This window comes from Gracilinanus agilis, chromosome 3 (genome assembly GCF_016433145.1).
Source record: "Gracilinanus agilis isolate LMUSP501 chromosome 3, AgileGrace, whole genome shotgun sequence".
NCBI lineage: Eukaryota > Metazoa > Chordata > Mammalia > Didelphimorphia > Didelphidae > Gracilinanus > Gracilinanus agilis.
In genome coordinates this window covers 378,178,336-378,187,425 of record NC_058132.1, presented here as the reverse complement: position 1 = coordinate 378,187,425, position 9,090 = coordinate 378,178,336, and the positions used below count along the sequence as shown (strand labels likewise).

The window sequence follows — 9,090 nt, the reverse complement described above, 5'->3', positions numbered from 1 at the left end:
AAGGAATAATAAACTGGAGGAATTCCATGTGAACTGGAAAGACCTTCAGGAACTGATGCAGAGTGAAAGGAGCAGAGCCAGAAGAACATTCTACACAGAGACTGATATACTATGGTAAAATCGAATGTAATGGAATTCTGTACCAGCAGAACGCAATGACACAGGACAGTTCTGAGGGATTCATGGTAAAGAATGCTACCCACATTCAGAGGAAGGACTGCAATAATGGAAACAGAAGAAAAACAACTGCTTGAATGCATGGGTTGAGGTGGACATGATTGGGGATGTAGACTCGAAACTACCACACCAATGCAACTAACAACAATTTGGTAATAGGTCTTGATCAATGACATATGACAAAACTAGTGGAAATGTGCATTGGCTATGGGTGGGGGGAGATGGGGGGGTGAAGGGGAAAGTATGAGCATGAATCATGTAACCATGTTAAAAATGAACATTAATAAATGTTTAAAATTTTTTTAAAAAAAGAAAGTATGTGCTGAGGCTCCTCCTCCTCTAGCGATGACGGGGGAGGCAGGGGTGGATGTAGAGGCATGGCCATGCCTCGCACCCCAACCTCTACCTCTGCCTGTGTACCCAGGAAGCAGCCAAGCTGGAGCAGAAGTGATACCAGAATCAGAAACGGCAGCATGAGGTGCAGCTATAGCAGCTGCAGCACCTTCAGTTCTTTTATGAAAAACCTCCTCCTGAACTTACTGGAGAAGATGAGACTAAGCCAGAAAACTGTATACCAGGTGTACCATGCAAGGAATATGCCAGAGAATTTCTGGCTTATGCTCCAACTAAAGGACTCCTGATATTCTTGGGGAAAGAAGTCAAGGTTATGCAATGATGGTGTTAGTAAATGGTGTGGAGACAGAACCGGTGACAAAGAACACCCATTCTTTATCAAAGGCAGTCTGAAATTAGAACAAATCAGAGGAGCACACGAAGATCCCATGTGTGGCATCATAAGAGAGAATAAGTGTCATGAAACAGATGTGAGGTTACAGCAGTTAAAGAAGCTACTAGAAGATTTTACTTCAGATAAATATGGCAGTAGTTCCAGATCCTCAGAATGGAAGGAGAAGCATAAAAGAAAGAAGATGAAAGAGAAACATGAAAAAAGGAAAAAGGAGAAGAAAAAGAAAAAAAAAAACAAAAATCTAAATCAAATGAGGGTCCAGACTCTGACTACAAAGTAATTTCCTTTCAATCCACCTTGTCATTCTAGAATCATAGCTGAATGTCAGTGGTAAAGAAGAAGTAACCACAAAAAGGCCTCTGTTGACAGAGAAAAAGGAATAAAAAAGCATGCATAGTTAGCATCACACCAGTGGTATTTTGCCTTTGCTGCCAACAGTGATGATGAATTCACCATGAAGTTGGGTTTCTTATATGCCATATTGCTGGATTCTAGTATTCTCATTGTCACCCTCCCTATGTATTGTAGTTTGTGATTAGTTTTAAAAAATGAATTATAAGATGCGAAATTCTAGGTGTTTTCAAGAGGGATTCTGAAGGAGAGCAGACGGTTAGTGGGACCTAGGATGACTTGACAAATAGAGATCTTTGTAGTTACAAGTGTGTTCTCTTGAGTTATGAATAATAAAACTTGGTTATTTCTGACTTAAAAAAATATATGGTGAGGCAAATTTTCCACTACAAACATCTGGCATCTTTGGAATTATTAGATTTTGAGGGGACTATATGTATATTACACAGTCAAGGTAGTGAAAACAATAATTCAAATGAAAAATAGCATAAGCCACATGAAGACATTTTAAATCTTAATGTCAGTTATAAATACTTTGTATTTTACTATTGCACAGCTATGACAATGTTAAGTAAAAATATTTAAAATTATGTCCGCTGAGGCAGAGAAAAAGGTACTCAATTTGACTAATTCTTAGTGCAGTTGAAACTAAGTAATTTTCAACTATGATAACTCAGTTTTTATTATTTTTGGGGGACTTAACCCTAGATTATGACTCATCATAATTTTACTTGAAACTTTGGGAGCTTTAACCCATTTGGCATGACATAAATAGCACTTCACTTGTGATCAGAAGACCTGAATTAAAAACCAGCCACAACAGGATCATTTGCTTACTGGTTCTAAACAAGAAGGACTCTTAGCAGTGAAGGAAGAATGAAAGTAAAATGAAGAATAAGACTAAAATATAACTGGGGAAATTTTTAACAAAATTAATTAAAATATAACATTGTATAGATAATGTTGATTTGTGATACTCTAAGTCCAGAGATCCATTTCTATTTGTTTGATACCATTTTCCTCAGGGCATCAATGCTGGGCAGGCTGTAACTTACACTCAGCCTTTATTGAGACTCCAGCATTCCTATCCTGATCTTTTCAGATTCCCAACATCTGAGGCAGAAGAGACACAGAATCCAAGGACTAGGACAGGGGCCAGAGAAGGGATAAGGCTCTTAACACTCTCACTTCACATGGTAGTAGTCTTCCATCAAAAATGAGGAAAATGATATTCTAAGAAGATAAGTAACTTATTTAAAATAGGTAGTGAACGACAGATAATTTTCTTGCTGTATGACCTTAGGCAAATTATTCAAACACTTGGAGCCTCATTTCCCACATCTGTAAAATAGGAATAATATCTGTACCACCTAGTTTGCAGGGATATTTCAGAGATCAAAGGGGATAAATAAGAGACAGAACTTTGCACCCATCAGTACTATGCAAATCAGAGTTGTTTTTAACAGTATGATGAGCAGATATATGTATAGGTCCAAATGAATTTTCATTTAATGGATTGTCTCTCACAAAATGATCTGACTAAAGTAATCACTGAATGAAGTAAAGACGTCTGAAGTAAAGAGGAAAAGACTGGAGTCAACAAGACCATTTTAAATATCTCTGAAACCAATCAAATAAGCTTCTTCTCAACACATGGATAGCCAATGCCAATCTATTTCAATGGCTACAAATGCTTTGTTGTCTTTTCCAATTCAGTCCTTTTAAATCCCATTATAATTCACTCAGAAGCCAGCACTGTAGTGTCTCCCTTTGAAGAAATGCCACCTGAAGTGATATATGTACATGCTAGAACTTCATTACATATACATTGTTATATTCAAACTCTGAGTCTCATCTTGGTTGACAAAGGAGACAATTGGAAGACATTGGAATGTTCCTGGATGCTGTGAGGACAGGAGCAAAGGCAGTTGGCCTGAGGATATAAATACCCTAACTGTCTTCTGAGTAGGGTCTTTGGTCCTGGAGGCTCAGGTCTTGAGGTCTAGGTCTTTGAGCTTTGACCATTGATCCTCTTTGAATCTCCCTAGATGTTAAAGCATTTGATCATCATTAGATATTTAGGTATCTGGGCCCAGGTGGTAACCAGGCAGAGGGAAGGAGAAGAAGCAGAGGGAGGTAAAGGGTAATTATTTCCTAAAGGCTGTGCAGGTTCACATCACAAACTGAGAACAGGAAAGCTAAGAGTAATCACAATATCTGTACCAACTGAGCAGTTTGCCCTCCCTGGTTTGACGGTGGCCAAGTTGAACCAGAGGAGTGTGAAACCACTAGCTGCAGCCTACTGAAACAACTGCCTACAGTCCTGAGGGATTATTGATCATAGTTATAGTGACAGGGTCTCCTATCCCCAATCCATTCCTGATTATTCCTTTCTCTATTTAACACCTATAGATAAAGTTTATTTAAGTACCTTCCTGAGTGGTCATTACATCATGGCTCTTGGGGAGGGAGCAGTCAGATGAAAACATGATCCAAGGCTAATAGAGCCCAATAATATTAATTAATCCAACCCCAGGTGGGACCTGAAAAGGTTACCCAACCACAAACCCATTAGGGTCCTACCTGGGCACTGTTATATTTAGAAAGGGACTTATACCATCAAACTAAGGTGACTGAGTGGGTGTTCCTGCACCAGCTACCTAGGGGAATACAAAAGCCACAGCTTCCCAAACCAATATCCCCTAGGAGCATAGCAGTATCAAGAAGAAATATCTATTGTTTATTTTTATAACAATATTAAATATAAATTATTTAGAATTTTAGCATGTTGAGCAAATTTTGCAACTGTTTTCCTGAAAGGGATAGTCTGTGAGATTGTAGATACAGAGATATAAAAAGATTTTATTTTATGTTTGTTTTCTACAGGAAAAAAATATCAGCAATTATGGCTAAGACAACATTGTTAAACATGTACCCTTAATTGATGGAGGCATGTCAGAGGCAAATACCATGCAAGACACCTCATGTTACAAGATGGGGAGAGAAAGATGTACCCCGGTAATTTGTATGGGATTAGCTATTTTGGGGAGATGGAGTTAGGGTGGAGAAGAGCTTATTCCAGACAACCATCTGGTAGCTTCCTATTTTAACGAATTATTCTTGATATATAGGTGCTAAGCTCAGTTGTTTCCATGCCACTAAAGGCCTTCAAGTTCTGTTAGAACATTCTAAACTTAGCCATCTATAAATCTACACCCTTGAGACAAAATCAGTAATTACTGAATCTCTCCACCCTAGTTATGATTCTGATTAGGAGAAGTTTCTTCATTCCAGCTCTGTCAGTTATCCTTTATGTGACCATGAACAAATTATTTAACTTCTTCAAGTTTCATTTTCTTCATTTGCCAAATGAAATTGGTCTGGATGGGCTCTAAAGTCCCTTCCAGGTCTAAATCTATAATCCTTTCCACATACTTTAGTAAGTGTCAGGTAAGCCTACTGGGTTCCTCAATATATATATGCTGGATTCAGAAAGCAGAGTCCCATACCCAGTGGTAAGGGCAAAAGAGATTTCACTGGTAGAAATCATGTAAATGCATTAGTTGTTGACTCCATTATATCTCAGGAAAGAAGATATAGAACCCATAGGTTCAAGACACTAAAGATGAAAGAATGGACTTCTGGGTTAAGATAGTGGCTGAGTAGAAGCTGGGTGACTTTCTCTCCTTACCAACTGATATAGCAATACCTCCAAAGGACAAAAAAATCTAGATGAAAGAAGGGACCCCACAGTAGGACACAATATCAAAGGTACATGGGATTTGGCTACTTCCATGCTATAATGGGGGGAAATAGCTCCCATCAAAACACGAGTGGATCAACCCTCCCACATCCCACCTACAGTACCAGAGTCAGAGGCTGCACTCCAGAGTTAGAGCGAGTGGGGGCACAAAATCTAGCCCCTTGGCAGCTAGTTGGCACCACTAGGATGTTGCCTCTGAGAGCAGCAAGACACAAGATCCCAGGTATCCAGAAAACTCAGACCTTGGACACAGGAGTGGGGCTGAGAGAGGCAGCAGCAGCATCCAGCATGTTCAGACTCTGGGGGAAATCTCAGATGCAGGAGCAAGCATGGGCCACGTTGCAAAATCTGGGCAGATGGCTAGGAACACAGGGGCTCAACCCTGAAAACAGCTAGACCAGAGACCCCAAGAGGGTCCCGAGAGAAGTCAAGAGACTCACAAAGAAGCCTCAGGCAAAAAACTGCTCCCTAATTCCATATAAAGAATCAGAATGCCTTATTGAGACTTCTGGCAGATAAAACATAATGATTCCAAGCAAGGCCCAAGAAATAAACAAGAAGACCAAGCAAAAACCTCAGATACTTGATAACTTCTGCACAGAAAAAACCCAGAAAACAGAGGACAAACAATTAAAGACATCCAAACCTTCCCCCCAAAATGAAAATGGGTCACAAGATCTTGAAGAGTTCAAATCTGAGATTATGAGAAAGATGGAAGAGATCTGGCAAGAAAATAAGAGTTTAAAAGGCAGAATTTCTCACTTGGAAAGTCAGGTTCAGAAATCAAATGAATTGATAAGCAAATTGAAGACCAGAAATTACCAGCTAGAAGCCTTGAAGAACCAGATAGACCACATTGAAAAAGAAAACCAATCTTTAAAAGCTAGAAGTGGGCAATTAGAAGCCAATAATCTCTCAAGACAGCAAGAACAAATAAAGCAAAGTCAAAAGACTGATAAAATAGAAGGAAACATGAAATATCTCACTGAAAAATTGACAGATCAAGAAAACAGGTCTAGAAGAGACAATTTGAGAATCATTGGTCTTCCTGAAAAAAACAGAAATTAATAGGAATTTGGACTTTACACTATAAGAAGTTATTCAGCAAAACTGCCCTGAAGTTCTACAACAAGAGGGCAATATAGACATTGAAAGGATCCATAGATCACCCTCTATACTAAACCCTGAAAAGACAACCCCCAGAAATATAATAGCCAAACTGAAGAAATTCCAAGTAAAAGGAAAAATATTACAAGAAGCCAGAAAGAGACAATTCAGATATCAAGGGGCACAAATCAGGATAAAACAGGATCTGGCAGCCTCCACACTAAAAGACCTCAAGGCTTAGAATATGATATTCAGAAAGGCAAGGTAACTGGGTCTACAACCAAGGATCACCTACCCATCAAAACTGACTATATACTTCCAGGGGAAAGTATGGGCATTCAACAAGATAGAAGATTTCCAAGTATTTGCACAGAAAAGACCAGGTCTAAATGGAAAGTTTTATACCCAACCACAAAAACCAAGAGAAACTTGAAAAGGTAAATAAGAAACAGAGGGGAAAGAAAGAAAATTCTTGTTCTTAAATTTACCTCTTTAAGGGTTTTAATAAGATAAAATTATTTGTATTCCTATATGGTGATATGTTATGTATAATTTTCAAAAACTGTATACACTATTATAGAAAGTAAAATTCATAGGGAGAGATCGGAGCACTAAATGGTGAAAGATGAGACAGGGTGGGAAAAAAAAGAGGGGGGTGTGATTAGTAGATGGCATTGAGAGAAACTTGAATGAATAAGAAAAATAGGAAATTCTATATCACACAAAGAGAGCATGGGAAGGGGAGGGGATAAAAAGGAGAGGAAGAGAGTTTTAAGAGGTAATATTTAAACCTTACATTCAGTGGAAATAACCTGAGAGGAAAGAGTAGCTATATCCATTGGGATAGAGAAATCTATCTGACTCTACTGAGAAAGTCAGAAGGGATTAACCAAGGGGAGCAGGGGAGTGGGGAGGTCAAAAAAGGGAGGGGAGGAGAGGAGGGACAGAATTCATTAGGCCTTAAAAAAAAGAGGAAAATGATAAGGGAGGGGGTGGAAAGGGAGGGAACAAGGGGGACTGGTCTAAAACAAACCTCTGGTTTAAAAGGAAATAGCGTAAGAAGAAAGGGTAGAACTAGGAGAGGATACAAAAATGTTGTGGAATACAGAACTGATAATTATAACTCTGAATGTGAATGGGATGAACTTGCCCATAAAAAGGAAGCAAATAGCAGAGTGGATTAGAAACCAAAATCCTACCATATGTTGTCTACAAGAAACACACATGAGGTGGGTGGACATACACAGGTTTAAGGTCAAAATCTTTGGGGCTTCAAATGAGAAAAAGAAGGAATGAGTGGTGTTCATGATCTCTGACAGAGCCAATAGATTTGGTTAAAAGAGATAGGGAAGGTAATTACATTCTGAGAAAAGGCAGTATAGACAATGAGGAAATAACAGTGCTCATAGTGTATGTACCAAATGGTATAGCATCCAGATTCCTAAAGGAGAAACTGGCAGAGCTCAAGAAGGAAATAGATACTAAAATCATACTATTTGGAGGTCTAAATATTCCTCTTTCAGATTTAGATAAATCAAACCAAAAAATAAATAAGAAAGAGATAAGAGAGGTAAATTAAATCCTAGAAAAAATACAGTTAATAGACATGTGGAGAAAAATAAATAGGGACAAAAAGGAATACACCTTCTTTTCAGCTGCAAATGATCCATTCACAAAGATTGACCATGTTCTAGGGCATAGAAACATTGCAAACAAATGCAAAAGAGTAGAAATAATAAATGTAACCTCAGATCATAATGCAATAAAAATAATAATTAGTAAGGGCACATGGATAGGCAAATCAAAAACTAATTGGAAATTAAATATGATTCTCCAAAACCAGTTAGTTAAAGAAGAAATCATAGAAACAATCAATTTCACTGAACAGAATTACAACCATGAGACATCCTACCAAACTCTGTGGGATGCAGCTAAGGCAGTACTTAGGAGGAAATTTATATACTTGAGTGCATATATTAACAAATTAGAGAGGGCAAAGATCAATGAACTGGGCATGCAAACTAAAAAACTAGAAAGGGAACAAATTAAAAATCCCCAGTTAGGCTTCCAGGTTAAGATGGAGGCAGAGGAAAAAGCAGCTGCTTAGACTCTCCTAACTGAAACATATAGGACTCCTCAAGGGGACATAAAAACAAATCCAGACGAATGAAGTGACCCCACAACAGGGTGGAGCTTTAAAGGTACATGGGTTCAGGGCATTTCCAGGCTATAAAGGGTTGAAACAGCTCTCACTAAAACGCAAGCTGAGGAACCCCCCTCCCCCACACATACACCACCTACAGTGCCAAAGCCAGCACAAAAGAGTTAGAGAAAGTTTGGGACATCCATTAAGTCATTGGCAGCTCCAGGGCCTCCTCCTGAGAGCAGCAAGACTTAAGACACCAAGAGGCTAAAGAATGTGCACACTTTGAACACAGACCCTGAGCACATGTGCGGGTGAAGGTGCAGATGCAGGCATGGACAAGGATCTTGAGTGCAGGCTTCAACCTTGGGTGGGGACACAGTGCAGAAGGGAGCACGACTGTAGAAGTAGTGCCCTGAGACTGTTAAAGGAGCCTCTGGCAGAGGAGCAAAAAAGGGAGCACCAGAAGACTTGTCCCTGAGAACAACCAGACCTGAGACCTCAGGAGCCTAAAGAGCACAGACAGACCCTAAGTGTGAGGATAAAGCAGAGATGGTGCTGGGCTAACAATGGCAAGCAAGAATCAGAAACCCCAAAAGAGAAAGATCAACAAGAAGAAATATTGAACACTCGACAACATTTACACAGAGAAAATCCAGACAACAGAGCAAATAGCAGAGGAAAACAAATAGGCAATCACATCCAAACATTCCCAAAATAATGAAAACTGGTCACAAGTTCTTGAAGAGTTCAAATCTGAGATGACGAGAAAGATGGAAAAGATTTGGCTAGAGAAGTGAG

General features: G+C 39.1%; 1 pseudogene; it reads left to right on the top strand.

Moving 5' to 3' along the window:
• The first annotated feature begins 522 nt into the window (after positions 1-522).
• On the top strand, positions 523-8,770 carry LOC123241597 (annotated as a pseudogene).
• The last annotated feature ends 320 nt before the right edge of the window (positions 8,771-9,090 follow it).